Source organism: Rousettus aegyptiacus, unplaced genomic scaffold (assembly GCF_014176215.1).
Source record: "Rousettus aegyptiacus isolate mRouAeg1 unplaced genomic scaffold, mRouAeg1.p scaffold_m13_p_17, whole genome shotgun sequence".
Lineage (NCBI taxonomy): Eukaryota > Metazoa > Chordata > Mammalia > Chiroptera > Pteropodidae > Rousettus > Rousettus aegyptiacus.
Window position 1 is genome coordinate 12,559,335 of NW_023416292.1, and position 15,646 is coordinate 12,574,980.

Consider the following 15,646-nt stretch of genomic DNA (forward strand, 5'->3'; position numbering starts at 1 on the left):
AAGATAGCGGTAAGAATTAGACAGGGGTGAGAGTGGGGACCCCTTTATTTTATGAATGAAGACAATGACCCTCAAAAGTGAAGTCACATCGAGAGATACTGAGAGAACCTCCTTTTTCTGACTTTGATCCAGGGTTGTTTTGTTTATTTTTCAGTTTTTCTCTATAATAGCACCCTCCACCCTATAACCGTGAATTTGGAGTCACAGTTTTTCCACTCTTTGACTCTTAACTACAGAACTACATAACCACGGAGCTGGCTTTGCTTTCTCGTTGCTTTGAACCTAATAATAGCAGCAATCACTTCTTAGGAACCTGCCACGTGTCTGGCAACTTACTAGGTGTTTTCCATGTCTAATCTTCACTACAATCTTGTAAGATAGGTATATTTTTGCTGTTTCACAGTTGCAAAAATGGAGGCTCAGAAATATTTTTAAATTGCCCAAAGTCACACATGTAGTTAGGTGTGATCACGATCCACAGCCATTTCCCCCTGGCTCTAAACCTTGCTACCATGCCATACTGACTCCGGATTTTATTATTATCGAATGCCAAATTCTGGTGTTCTGGGAAAAATCAGAATGGAACGGGAAAGCTTTATCTTCCTAAATTAGGAAAAAAAAAAAACTACATAAAATTTTCTGAAGTTAACTAAATAATACATAAATAAATCAAATACATACAGCCACGAGGAATAATCAGAACTGAGAAAATTCGGAAGAAAATTTTAGTTTTAATCTACCATGTTAAGAACACGAAAACTTTAAAATGTCCCACCAACCTGTTTCAGCAGATAAATATTGACCATAACCACAAGGCTGAGACAAGATGAAAATGTCACCTTAAAATGGCCTGAGCTACAATCTCAACTGGAGGAATTGGACTGCTGATTACTGAAAGGGGGGGACAGTGGGAAAAAAGAGATCATCCCTGATAGACCTGTCTCCAAACCCCTACACAGGTAGAAATGAATAAAGTCAGTTTCCACAGAGTAAACGTTCCAAAAATCGAAGAGGTAGTATTAAAAAAAAAAAAAAAAATCTGGCCCAAATGAGAAAGTTATGTAGCCCAAAAATAACACTAAAAACCTCGAAAGATCTTAGAAGTAATCATAATCCCCCTGAAATAAACCTTGCATGCCATGCAGGACATTTTCAGGAAACAGCTGTTATTCATTCTTAGGGAGATGAAAAGAAACATCCCCATTAAGAAATAAGAACAGAGCAGGATGCACTCAGTCCATGATGGAAGAAATAAGATCACTGCATACAGTAAATATTAAAGTCATTTCTGCAGAAAATTGGATTAGTGAGTCAGAAACAGATAGAAGAGACATACATGGAGGGTCGAAAAAATAACCAGACATTGACAAGAAGGCGAGAGACGATGGCAGACGAAGAAAAAAGCGTGGAGTTGCGACCTGCGAGCAAGGGGACTTGGACGGGAGGATGACAACTCAGAAAAGATGGTCAGTTCTCCAGAACTCAACGCCAAAACCAAGTGCAAAGAACCTACGGATTTTTCCAATCCATAGGCTTGGAATAAAAGGGGAAATCACTTAATGAGAGATGTTGATATTATAAAAGGGTTTGAGTAACCATGGAATAGCTTTTCCATTTAGCAATAAGTGAGCAAGATCGTCACTTCAGGGGAGGATAGTTGCTGATAAAAAAAAGAGCTGTAAGAAAAAAAATCGTAAGTGTTGTTTTTGAAAAAAATCTAATAACTGGCCAAGTTATTGAAAGGAAACACAAAAAAAGAGAAATATAAGTAAAACTTCAAAAGGAAGCAACAGAGAATTTTAAGATCCTCAGAATAAATTAATAAAGTATGAGAAAAGAAGACAGTTGAGGGAAAATGTCAAGAGGCACAGAATTACTCATATTCTTAAAATATCGTTCTTTTGTCCAAAGAGGTAGCTGTCATCATTATCATCAAAGCTATCACTGATATAGCACTTACTCTGCAGCAGTCTAAGTGTTTTAATCCTTAAAATAAATATATGTAGTGGGTGCTATTATTGGTTCTGTTTTGCAGATGAGGAAACTGAGGCTCAGAATGGCAAAATAACTAGCCTGAGGCCAGAGCTAAGTAAAAAGAATTTTATTCCAGTCCTTAACCACTTCACTCTCCTGCCTTGTGCTGACTAGTTATGACTAGAAAAAATGCGGCATGTATGGGGATATCATTGCTAGTTTAAAAATCATCAGTATTACATTTAAAGTAATCATAATTATTGTAACAAGTACTATATGTAGAGGGTTTAATATTGCCAGACATTGCATTAAGCATTTTACAGACATCAGTTCATTTCATCTTAAAAGCTCTGTAAGATACTGTAAAAGTAAAGAGTTTATGTAAAGGTAAAGATATTATACAGATATTAAGAATCTTGCCTCAAGTCCCTCAGCTGGTAAGTTGCAAAGCCATGATTTGAACCCGGGTCTACTTGACAGTGAAGCCAGGCTCCTTCTTCACTATGTTACAACCCATATAGGGACACAATGTTTACATTCTGAATGGCATTAAAAGGCAAAAGGATATCAGGTCGACTTTATGTTTTAAAAAGGCACAGTGACGGCTTCTGTCAAGGTTACCGAATAGCTCCATTCGACATTGGACTCCCCCTCGGTCACCTGGCTGAGGGTACGACTTCTCCCTACTTCGAATTCCCCTCCCAGCTGACTGCCCTTCCCTTTTCATTCTCCTTTACTGGGCTGCTCTGTCTTTGCCCATCTCCTTACTCATCAGTGCTCCTAGCTTTGGGCAAGCACTCCCCTTGCCATCCTTTGATAATGATGGTCAGACATGATACATCTCCGGAATCTGTCCAGATGCACCTGTGTGCGCATGTGCACACACTTACCTGCCTGCTAAATACACTCACACGTATATATGTACGTATAGCATCTGTATCTCTTTAAAAACACCTCAATGATCATTCTGTTCAGGAAGTCTTCCCTGCCCTCCATGTCTCTATGTTCTTATTGTGTGCGGGTCCCTTTTATAGCTCTTATCATATAAAGCCGAAACGGTCTACTGGCTCATAGATCTCTTCTACCAGACTGTGAAGTCGCTTATCTTTTCACTTTGCTTCTGTTTCCATAACAAATTGCAAAGGTCTGGTACGGAAACTCAAGAAATGTTTCATTAATTGAAAAACAAAGACAAAAGTATAAAACAAGCAGAGCACAGGGTACTGCATTAAATGACAATCTTTTTTAAAGAATGGATTATTAAATAAATTAATACACAGAAAATAGAATGGCCTTGGATATAATTTTTATTCTTAATTAAATTAGCAAGAGTTTTAAAAATTAAAACATTCATTGCAGGGGAAGCTATCAGTTCTACTTTATCTCAGCGTTGAAACTGGCAGACTCCATATTTTCCTGGTGGAAGGCACTGAGCAAAATACGTCAAAAACAATGAAACGATTCATAATCATCAACCCAATAAGCCTGCCCCTGAAAACTTATTTGAGGAAATAAATCAACAGAAGAAAATGGCCTTATTTAAGGACATGCTTACAGAAGCATTATGTACTATATAATAATAAGAAATAGGAAATGGACTAATACTCAACAGCAGGATAAAAGCTAAGGAAAATCAATTTGAAGTACTTTTATACGTCCATTAAAATTTAACATGATGACATTATAAAAGATAATGGAAAATGATATAATGCTAAGAAAAAACTAGAATGCAAAATTATATGTTGGCTAGGACTGCTGCTCTGTAAAAAGTATTAGTTGCACCTGAGCAAGGATAGAAAGCACCAGACAATAATTCACAAAAATGAAAAATGTGTTATGATGACTGGACTTTGCATATACTTTTAAATCAAATTTTAAGATGCAGCCACCGTGATATGGAATGAAGCACAGGTTGAATACATTTCCATACTTTATTAGCCGTACTATCTTGGGCAAAAAGCTTAACTTCTCTGAACTTAGCTTACTCATCTATAAAATGAGAAAACTGTATTTCTATCCTTTAGCAGATTAAATTAAATTATGGGACAAACAGATAGCACTTACTATGTATCTAGCACTGTTCTAAGCACTTTCCAAATACTACCTTGTTAAATTACAAAAAAAAAAATTGTAAGATGATGCAAAAGAGATTCAGTAATCTAATGACAATAGCTAGATAACAGTAATTTTCAATAGCTTTCCAACGTCCATGGGGTCAAATCTAGCAATAATAGCACTATTAGCAATCCCTTAGGTAGGCATTGTAACTGTGTCCTCAGGATATTTAGGCTCTGAGCCTCAGAGACAGCTAAGATTTGAACATGTGTCTGTCTGTCTGAGTTCCGAGCCAGGTGCTCCATCGCTACATGATGTGTCCAATTTTGTTAGGATGCTATACACAGTCCTTCACTTGCTCACAATCTCCTCACTCCAGAGCTAGAGAGTTCTGAGTTGACATCATGACCTTGGCCTCTGCTCCTGCTGCTCCGCCCCTGGTCTTCCTCAAAACTCCTACTCACCCTCAAGACTCTACCGTCCTGTAACTTGAGAGGCATAATTAATTGCTCCCTTAGCTGCTGCTTTTTTAAACAGTAATTTGTGCTTATAAGTCAGCATGTACCATATTGTTGCTATGCTTCTTATCAGTCTGTTTCTTCCAAACTCTGAGTTTCATAAAGGCAAAAACCCCATTTTACATTTTTGTATACTTTTGTATTCCTGTTTTCAAACACAGTTCCCAGCACATGATAAGGACTCAACAATTACCTGCTGAATGAACAAACACTTCCATCATGGAAGATTTCTCCCCCAAATCATTGATCAGAGCATCATTCACTATGTACAAAAGATGGAATGGCAGGAACGCATATTTCTCTATATTGGTTTTCAGAGCTTTGATTCTGAAGGTAGTGTAGCTAAATAAGAACATCAAAGGACCCCATCACCAAGAAGACTTCCCCAGTAAACTAAGTTTGGGTTAAGTTTGCATTGTGCCAAGTGTTTACTCATCAGGCCATGGAAACTGTCTACTCACTGGTTTGCCTTGTCCTTCCGGAGAGAACTGTAGGTATTCTTCATAATTCCCCAAACCCAGGACAGTGACTGGTGTGTAACTGGTGATTGAGTAGTATCTGTTGAGTGACTGACTGACTGAATGAATGAATGAGTGGCATTGGGACGTTTTCTTTCCCTAGGTTCTTGATAAAATATTTCAACTTGTAGCATGTTCTACTATACCAGTGCCAACCTGAAAACACCTTTCCATTTCATGATGCTCCTAGAAGTTCATGTAAAAATTAAAAGAACAACTTAAATGGTTAAACTAGTTGTCCATCTATGTTGAATCTTTCTATATTCTTTTCAACAATTGGTATTTCTCACCCCATAAAAGATTTACTTGTTCCTCTAAAACCAGATAGAACTATTATTAGAAAGCTCTCATTTGAAGTAGATGCTTTCAAGAAGGAAGATAAGATGTGAGATACTGCATGTTCAAAGCTAATTTTAATTATATAGGCTACTAGGGTTACTGAGATATGCCAAATATTTAGCTAATTATCAGGCTCTTGAGATAAGACGGCTGCCTAGAGATAGTTTTTCCTCATTAATGAGTGACAACAATTTCTAGTTAAACACGCATTTTCACTTGTACTGTACTGTAATTTGCTTTATTTGTTCTTTCTCAAATTCCAATAACAAACTAATTTAAACTTGAAAATTAGACGTTAAGATAAAACTGAAGATCCTTCTCTTTAAACAGGATTCAACAACAACTACCATACTGGGAAACTTTTCAGAAAAGTAAAAAATTAGTAATATTGATCATGATATCATAAGTTCAAAGGCCTGAAACTGAAATTAATCAGACTCTATTAAAAAATTCTATCGATAATGCTCAACAGTACAATAAAACCTGAGTTAACAAGTACCGAAGTGCCTGGAACCTTCTCGTAACTGGTAGATTTTGAGGGCATATGATACAGATAGAAAACAGAAAATAGAGAAAAGAGGAAAACAGCAATATTTCATTAAGTACCTATATGTGCCGCAGTATGCTGTGTTTTACAAAAATTACTGTATTTATTCTTCAAAACAACACAGAAACATAAAAATCATTATTCCTATTTTAGAGATGAGAGATGAAGGCTTGTGGAGTCTGAGCAAGGTCGTCCACTTAGAAAGTAGCTTGGCTAAGTTTGATGCCAAAGACTGCTTATTACCAAGGTCAGCCTATATCTGAGAAGACTTTATGTTTCCCTAGATCAGACATATTTAGCCTTTTGGGTACCTGGTACTTACAAAAGTGTTTTCCTCAGGACACAAGTATGAGGTAGATGTGTTTCTCTGTCAGCTTTTCTTTTAGATAGCAATCAGATCCAAGGACATAATTCAGGTTTCTGAAGCCAGGGGGATTTCCTTCCCACAATGCTTTTCACACGCAGTGGTCCCTACCTGCCCTGACATTTGAACAGGATGAGGGTTGTAGCAGATTTCAGCTCCCAAAGATGGCTGCTCTAGTATCTCCCATTAGTGCTCCTCCGTAATGCGCCCTTGCCACCCCCCATCAAGAAGTAGAGACAGTTTTTCCATTCCCTGGAATCTGGGCAGGTCCTATGACTGCTCTGAAAAACAGACTGGGAGGAAGTGCCACTGCCTCCAGGAAGCCCGCTGTCAGGGGAGAAGCGTGACTGCACTCAGACCAGCATGCTGTGAGGAGCCTGAGCCACGTGGAAAAGTCAAAGGTAAGCACTTGTCGGTAGCCCCAGCTGAGCTCACAGCTGACATCAATCACCAGCCCTGTGACGCGTCTTGAACATCTAGCACAGTTGAGCCTTAGGATGCCTGCAACCCAGTCAACATCCAAATGCTAGTGTGTGAGTGACCTTAAGCAGGAAGCTTAAGCAGGAACCGTCTCGCTAAACTCAGTCAGTCCACAGAACCATGAGATAACAGTAACTTGTTATTTCAAAGCACTGCATTTTGTGGTGGTTTGTTATGGACTAATAATCAGAACAGTTTTCTTCTAGACTGAAGCAACTGTTTGTTAAGCAACTGGGAGTCGATTTTGGGGGGATAGATAAAAATATCACACATACCTCGAGTAGTGGCTAAGCAAATACTCTTGGTGAGGGTTATTCCTTTCAAGAATTGAGGGATGGTGAAAATGAACTTATATAAACATTCTTACATTTTGGGTTATTTCTCATTGAATAGGCTATACAGACATGTTCTGTTTCAAAGCTGATGCTTTCATTTTCATCCAGAAACCAGAGGTGGGTTCTTGGCAAAATGATCAGATATATTCACAATTAGTTTACCGGGTTGTCAAATAATTCTTTTTAAAGCAATAACCAAACATGATTTACTTTCTGAATGGCTTAAGAATTTCAATAACCTCATTTATGTTTGTATAACATGCCATATCCCACCTGAGTTGATGGGCGATAATTCAGCACTAATGATCCCAAGGTAAAGAACAGGAAGCTGGCAATAGAAGGATGCTCCAACAATACTTATAGGTTAAATATTAGAGAAAATAATGTGTAGACAAAAAGTGACCTCTTTACTAGGGGATGTCAGAAGGCTAACATAGCTTTAGCCAAATCTCCTCAGTTTCTGGATTTATTGTTGTTTTTAGTGGTTTTCACAATGACCTTAAGGCCAGGCAAGACACTAAATCATGAAAGAAAAATTTACTAATATTCAAAATCCTGCACTTACTAACAAAGAGAGGGGGCATATATTTCAAAAAACTTTCAGTAACCAGGTGAAAATAAAGGAATTGTAGTGCTTGCTTAGCATAGTCTATTTCTTGGTAATTTGGTTAACATGAGTTTTCTTTCATGAGCTCTAATAATAAAATTTAAAAATTATTGCTATTTTGCTAAATAGAAATAATTTCAGAACAGTGCTTTCATTATTATATCTTTTAAAGAATTCCTAAAAAGCCAAAGCAAATTGTCCACATGTGACTATATTTACCTTTAGAGTTTAAAAAAAAAATTGTAAAAAGTTATACAGCTATATTCATTAACTCACCATCTAAATAGGAACAAAATTTTTACTGGTTCTCAACTAGGATGGAAATTGGGTGAATGTTCCTGTTCCTTCCTCTCATGAAGATGTCCATTTCAGGGGGCGCGATGGAGCAACTAACATCTGAAGTAACACAAATGTAAATCCTTGTGTTTTAAACGCATTTTAATAATTTCCTTTTCCCGAGTTTTAAAAGTCATAAATGTCCATTAAGGAGGAAAACATTTTAAATACAGAAAGAAAATTTTTTTAAAGAAGAAGAATGTCCCATAACCCTGCTCCCCAGAGGGACTCCTCCCATGCTCTTATGGTCAGTTAACACAAGCAAACATCTCTTGGAGTTAAGTCTTTTGATGTGTTTCATGACCGGATCACAAAATTCCTGTGCCTATCACAAAACCGATACGGCTTCTGCTTACACAATCAGAATGCTAAGCCAAACTTTCTTAATGCTGATATGATTTCTTGGTTTACGATAAAAAAACACAAAAGCCAAATGATAGAAAAAGAAAGATGTCATGAAACAAAAAGATAAAATAAAATGAATATGTAAAACTAGACTCTTTGAACCAATCACACTGAAATAAAGTAGGAAGGGTACACTGTGTGAATTTTATGATAATTTGATAACAAATTAAGATGTTACAAGTGGAAGCTAATTTTCCATGGAAACCGATGATATGAAAATAATTATTACAATAACCAAAATTTACATAAAAATAAAATAAAGGAGGTTTTATTAGTTAATGGTAAGTTCAAAATAAAAGTTATTTTTTTCCATTCATTCCTGCAGGTATGTTTATTTTTGCCTTCCAACACAGCAAAATATCACCATTTGCAAAAACTGAGAAGCAGAACAGTCTTTAACAATTTAAAGAGTAAAAAAATTCACTGTTGCTACAATTAAAAAAATATTAGTATCATTAGAAGGTAATCTCAAGCTACTCCCCAAACTGATGGATACTTTAAGCCATAACCTTCGAGAATATTTTCTACAACAAAGCAAATAAGCCCATAGTGACCATTTCAAAGAGTTTCATCTCAGATCAATGAGGTCATCATTACGAGACTCCAAGCTGCCCTGAGGTGAAGGCAGGAACCTTAGACGTTTTGATGCTCTGTCTACGATGTTGAGTAAGGGTGCTCTTTTCCGTGAGTTTGAAACCTGCTGCATGATCCCAATCTTCCGGCAGCCAGTAAAGTGACAGCGTCCAGCTGTCTTTATGTTTAACTGAACATTGTTCGAAGAACTGACGGATATTTCAAATGTTTAAAAAATACCGCTATTCCAGTTGTGTATTCTAATCGAATGAATGGATGGATAGACAGGTGGGTGACTGACTCAAGAAGAATATTTAATCTGGGATCATTTTCCAGCTGATGTCATGATTCCCTAAATGTCACAACGGTTCCCATCTTATGCGGTGTTTCTGTGGGGAAATATCTTCAGTCGAATTGAAACGAAATATGATAAAGATGGGCCAACTTATCCGAATAATGTCCGAAGAGGCCATTACTTAGGAATTCTTAATGAAGATACCCAGTTTTACAGTTCTATGTTTATGTGTATGTAAGAATAAAATTAACCAATTCTTTTACCTTGCCTTTTTTCTGGGTTCCAATGAAAGGCAAACATCGAATTCCAGCAAAAGTGAAACATAGGAAATATAACTTATTCATTTATTCATCAAATATTTATTAGTATCTGCCTGACGTCAGTTCTTAAACAAAACAGACAAGGTTCTCATCCTGGTGGACCTTACATTTTAAGTTATAAGCACACTCATTAGTAATCAAAGAAATGCACATCGAAACAAGAAATACAAGGTAAGAACAATTAAAAATTGTAAAATTCCTCATCTTGTAAAGAGGAGAAATAGACACTCTCATACTTTGTGGCAGAAAGGCAAGTTGGTATAAGATTTTTTTTTTGGAGAGAGGATAATTAAGTGTGTGTGTGTGTGTGTGTGTGTGTGTGTGTGCGCGCGTGCGCGTGTGTGTTATATCTATATATCTATATATCTATCTATATCTATATACATATATAGATATAGATACAGATATAGATCTCAATAATCCTATGTAAAGGGATTTATCCCAAGGAAATAACTGAAAACACAAAGTATTTGGAAAATTATTCATAAAAGTATTAGTTAAATGGTGGTATTTTCATATTGTATATTCATAGTATATGTAGTATAGGTCAGTACAGGTCCATTTTTATACTTAAATAAATTTTACAATTAAAAACAGCTTTACACTTACAGATAAGCTGTAAGGACAGTGCACAGAGTTCCCTTATGCCCTACCTATTCTGTTATTAACATCTAATATTAGGATGGTACATTTGTCACAACTAATGAACCAACATTGACACAATGTTCATACATAGCCCCTTATTTCTTAACCTAGTGTCCTTTTTCTATTCTAGGATCCCATAATGCATTTAGTTGCCACGTCTCCTAGGCTCCTCTTATCTGTGACAGTTTCTCAAATCTTTCTCATTTTCGATGACCTTAGACTGTTTTCAGGAGTACCAGCCAAGTATTTCGTAGGATGTCCTTCAATTGGAATTTGTCCCATGTTTTTCTCATAATTAGATTGAACTTCTGGGTTTTGGGGAGGAAGACCACAGAGATAAAATGCCATTCTCGTCACATCATATCAAGAGTACACGCTATCAACACAACTCATCACTGTTGATGCTAGTTTCGATCACCTGCCTGAGGTGGTGTTTGTCAGGTTTCTCCGCTGCAAAGTTATCCTTTTCCCCTCAATTCCATAATGTACTTTTTTTCTGAGAAAGTCATTATGTACAATATAAACTTAAGAACTGGAAAGTCATGCTCCACCTTCTTGAGGGCAAAGTGATATATAAATAATTTGGAATTTTCTGCCCAGGAGATTTATCAAATATTGTCCATTTATTTATTGAATCATTTATCAGTGTGGACTCATGGATATTTGTTCCGGACTTTGTATAAAGTAAAGGCACTGAATACTATACTAAATATATAGTATAACATAATACTGTATTATTAATTTTGTTGCTCAGATTGGTTCAGCTTTGGCCATAGGGAGCCTCTTTGAGCTGTCCCCTGTGCACCCCCGATCATTGTAGATGTGTGTTTGTCTGTATGTTGGCACTTCTTAATTTTCTAGGATGACCGAATCTCCAGGATCATCTTAGGTATTCCTCAGCCCTATAGTCAGCCATTTATCTAAGGAGTCCTGGGTCTGTCTGGGTGATGAACAGCTTGCTGCTTACTGGGGTGTCGTTGCTTCTAGGTCCTCTCAGCTGACAGAGCAAGAAAATGTGTGTCTGGGTGTGCGTATATGTTTGTGTATGCAAATGTATCTATGTTTGTGTATACACATGCATATACATGCACACGCATGTATAAATACATATATCTATACATATAGTGCATACAGGTATACAAATACATGCGTGCTTACACATGCATATGTATACGTTTATGCTTATGTATACACATATCTATCGCTTTTCCTACACGTATCCACCTGACCTCTATTAGGCTAAACATCAATTCCCCCTGAAGTCTCCAACTCTAATCCATTGCCGCAGGAAATTTCTAGACGCACCTCCCCGTGTGTCTCCCACGCGAACAGCAAGAACCCAGCTTCAGCATCCAGCATCCACGAATTAATTCTAGTCTTTTCAGAATTAACTCTTAGCTCCATAGTAAAAAGAAAAAAAAGAAAAAAGAAAAAAAAAAGAGCACAGTGCTTCGTTACAGTTTCTTTTACTTTTCGTCTTACAGTCTCATTTCCAAGTTACGTAGGTCAGCGCACTCCCCTCTCAGTGAGGTTATTCATTTACCCGTAAGATCCTTTTGTCATTTTATGTTCTATCCTGGAATCCCCTGGCCTCCTAAATGTTATTTTAAACTTGCAAGCATTCAAGTTTACTCTCTGCTGTAAAGTTCTGTAACTTTCGACGAATGCATAGCGCCATGCATCTACCATGACAGTATCACACAGAATAGTCTCACCATCCTAAAAAAATCCCACGTCTCACCTATGCAGCCCTCCCTTCCCCCAAAGCCATCGATCTGTTTACCATCTCCACAGTTTTGCTTCTCTCTCAATGTCATATTGTATTACCTCCTTTCGGCCTGGATTCTTTCACTAAGCAATATTTAAGATTTATCCATGTTTTTTTTTTTTTTTTTTCCCCAAGGCTTGGTAGCTCATTCTTTTTATCACTGAATAATATCCCATTGTGTGGATGGACCACAGTCCGTTCATTCACCCACTGACGGACTGGAGGACACTGTGTTTCCCTCCAGTTTTTTTTGGTGACTATGAATAAAGCCACTGACCATACTGATGTGAAGGTTTTCATGTGATCTCTTAGTTTTTCAAATCGCATGAGAAAATATCCTAAAAGCATGGTTGCTGGACATAGCTAAGACTATGTTTAGCTTGGTTAGCAATTCGGGTCCATTTTTGTCCAGAAAAAAAATTATATTTCTATGTATATTAGAATTAAAACCTAAAATAATTGTTAGGGGGCTAATGACTGCTTTTACTTATTTCTCTTCACTTTTGCATTTCCCAAAGATGTCTTAAAATAATTCAAGCAAGCGAAACATTTCTAATCAGGGAAAAGTTCATTTAAAAAGTTCAGTAAAATGGGGAGTAACGGGAGTAAACCAAACCCAGCAGCTACGTGTTGTTTATGGTGTTTCGCTAGACCACTCGCTCCTGGGCAGCAGATTCTTTGATCTGAGCTTGTACGCTCTGGGTGTTAAGACATTACGCGGACTATGAAGCATTTCACTATAATGAGATTTTCTGTTCTTTCTCTACAGATGGTGTCCCCTGGCGTTCCTTTCCGGTTTTGCGAGGCTCAGACTCAGGAGAAGAAAAAGAGTCCTGGTCAACATCTAGGGGACCCAGGCTCACGTCAGCGCTGCCGCACCTCACTTTCAGCGATGAACCTTCTGCTTCGTTTCTGGGATCAAACGTTACCTCATCTTCTAAGTCCAATCACCGGATTCCTGTCTTGTGTTTGGTCTAAGTGCCCTCAACTGTACAAATCCATAAAGTCTTTTTAAAAAGGTTTGCCTGCAATTAAGCAAGCCTTCAAATAATCTAGCGAAGAGCAGAAGTTTGGAACTCTGTGCTATAACACTCTGACATGACCAAAAAAAAAATGGAGCCAGCTCATTAAGTTTTGGAAAATATCACTGCCGTTCTCAATTGTTTTAATTTTCAAAGGAGGAAATTTGGCATCTATTATCATGCAGAGTACCAAGTAAATAAATTAAATTAGACTGATTATAAACATGAAGCAGGCAGCTACAATGACATCTTCATATATATCTATTATGATGCTGACAAGCTAAACAATACATCCTGCTGCCTTTGAGGAAGATGCATGAATTTTTTATGCCTGGTTGTTTATTTCTCTCTTTTCTGAATGACAGGTATGGAATCTGTTGTCAAAATTACCAAGAACCTTTTAAAAATAAACAAGGCTGGTGAATCCTGTATCTCTGTTGATATTGGGTGTTATTTGCTCACAAATAAAGTCCACAAGGAAGAGACACACCTCGAAGCCCAGACTCTTGGAAACATTAGGGTGTTTTTTTTTTTGATACTCTCGCCTCCAAGGCATTAAATTATTAATTTCGAGTGAAGCTACTCCACTGAGTTTGCAAACTGATGAGCGAAACTTATATGCCTTGGTTTTATTTTTAGCATCACACAGGAGATAAGAGAAATACGAACGACCAGCAGGAAAGGCACATCCCTGCACTATTGCTCTAGACAGTCTAATCATGGCGGTTGTGTCTTAGGTAGCCCTCTCGGTTGTCACTCATTTCTCCTCACTCTTGTTGTAACCAGGCCACTCGGGTGAAAAAGCACCCATGTTTTGGTGAGATCAACCCAATGTTCAAAATAACCATGTGGTTCAAACAGAATCAAGCTCTGAAGAGGGCTTTTTTCCACCTTCTATTTAAATATCAGGGTGCCGTTCTTGGAGAAGAGGCCAAAAATCTAAATCTAGGGCATTGTTTGTGTTTTCTGTACGTCCCAAAGTTAAACAGGGAAAGTTTCAGAGGATAAATCGAAAGCTATTCTTTACTGGGCAGGAGAAGGTCAGTAACTACTGTCAACAACTTGCAGACAGCACTTTGCATCCAAGGAAGGCACATTGAAAAGCCATCACATTTTGCAACAATGCTGGGAAAAGGAGAATCATTATCAACGCCCTCAATCTTTAAATTAGATGACCAGAGGTCTGTTCTATTTATTCTGTAGTTACGAATGCTGCAAGCTGGTTAAAGAATGAGGCTATTTGTAAACCAGAAATGAATGTGCTGACTAAAAAAAAAAAAAAGAAAAAAAAAGAAAAAAGAAAAAAAGAACCAGCTAAAACACACCAACTCACCAAATAAACATTTCGCAACGTGCTCCATCAGCCTCCCAATCCACTCCTTATTCATGCCACGTTTCTGTGCTTGGCTCACACTGTCCCTTCTGCTTGAAACGCCTTTCCAAACCACATCTGCCAGTGAAAACTTGCTTTTGTTCGAGGCCCTGTCGCAACGCCAGCTCTCTGTGACTCTCTCCAGATCTCTCGGTCAGGATCCACCATTCCATTCTCGTTCTACCAAAATTTCATGAGGGTCACTATCGGAGACTTACAGCGTATAGATCTGTCTCCTCCCACGTTTCCTGACTCTCATGTCAATCTGCGTCAATCCTTACATTCCTTCGGTGCCCAGACAATGCCTGGCTGACCGTGAGAACCGAGTGCAGTGAAATATGGACTTATTCGAGAGACATGTTGCACCAAAACCCTACGGGTGCGTCCACCTGGACGTGGTCAGTTCAGTGTATTAGTATGAAAAAGAGAAAGAAAAAGCTATTTGACACAGGATTTCAGTCATGTTATACTCAAGCTTTTCAGACGATTATGGGAGTTGCTCCAAAAACTACCTTCAGTTTATTGATTTATGTATATGTTGAGCTGACACTATCATATTGCTCTTTCTTCGTTAGAGAATGAAGTGTGCTATGATGAGATGTCTTTATTCGTCTTTATTCGAGGAAACTAGGCCTGAACTCTTACGAAAAACCAGATGGATGCTGTGCATTAACTTTGTTTCCACCGAGAAATAGCAACTAAGCCCAGAAACAAACCCAGGTGTCCTTCGGTAGCAACAGTAGTTGCTATGATTTGTGTGGGGCTTTATGTTTACAAAGCACTTTCGCAGGAGTTCTTTTGTTCTCCTAACATTCTGTTCCTGAATCGGGAACTTCGCTTTGGTTTGACGCTTGAAATTTAGAAGGCCGATTCGGCAATCCTGCATCCTTAGAGAATTATCCTGTTCTACCCTAAAACAATGACCACCATGACAGAAGAATCTGTAAGATCTTGAATGTGCCCGGCTCAAGGAACACAAAACTGCTCACTGGGCAAAGGACGTCTTCCAAGATCGATGGAGAGGTAGCATCCTTCCCCTCTATCCTTCCTATGACACGACCCGCAGGATGAAAGAGGATGAGAGCCCCAAGCCCCCTACTCACAGGAGCGGTTATTCCCTTAAGAAACTAAAAGTTTCAGGCATATCACATCTGGGATCCTCATACTATTTCT

At 38.0% G+C, this 15,646-nt stretch overlaps 1 protein-coding gene across 2 annotated transcripts in view; it reads right to left on the reverse strand.

The window, feature by feature from the left end:
• The window catches only part of CUNH1orf21 (chromosome unknown C1orf21 homolog), a 187,609-nt gene that overhangs the window by 62,498 nt on the left and 109,465 nt on the right, over positions 1-15,646 (reverse strand). The window lies entirely within an intron of this gene.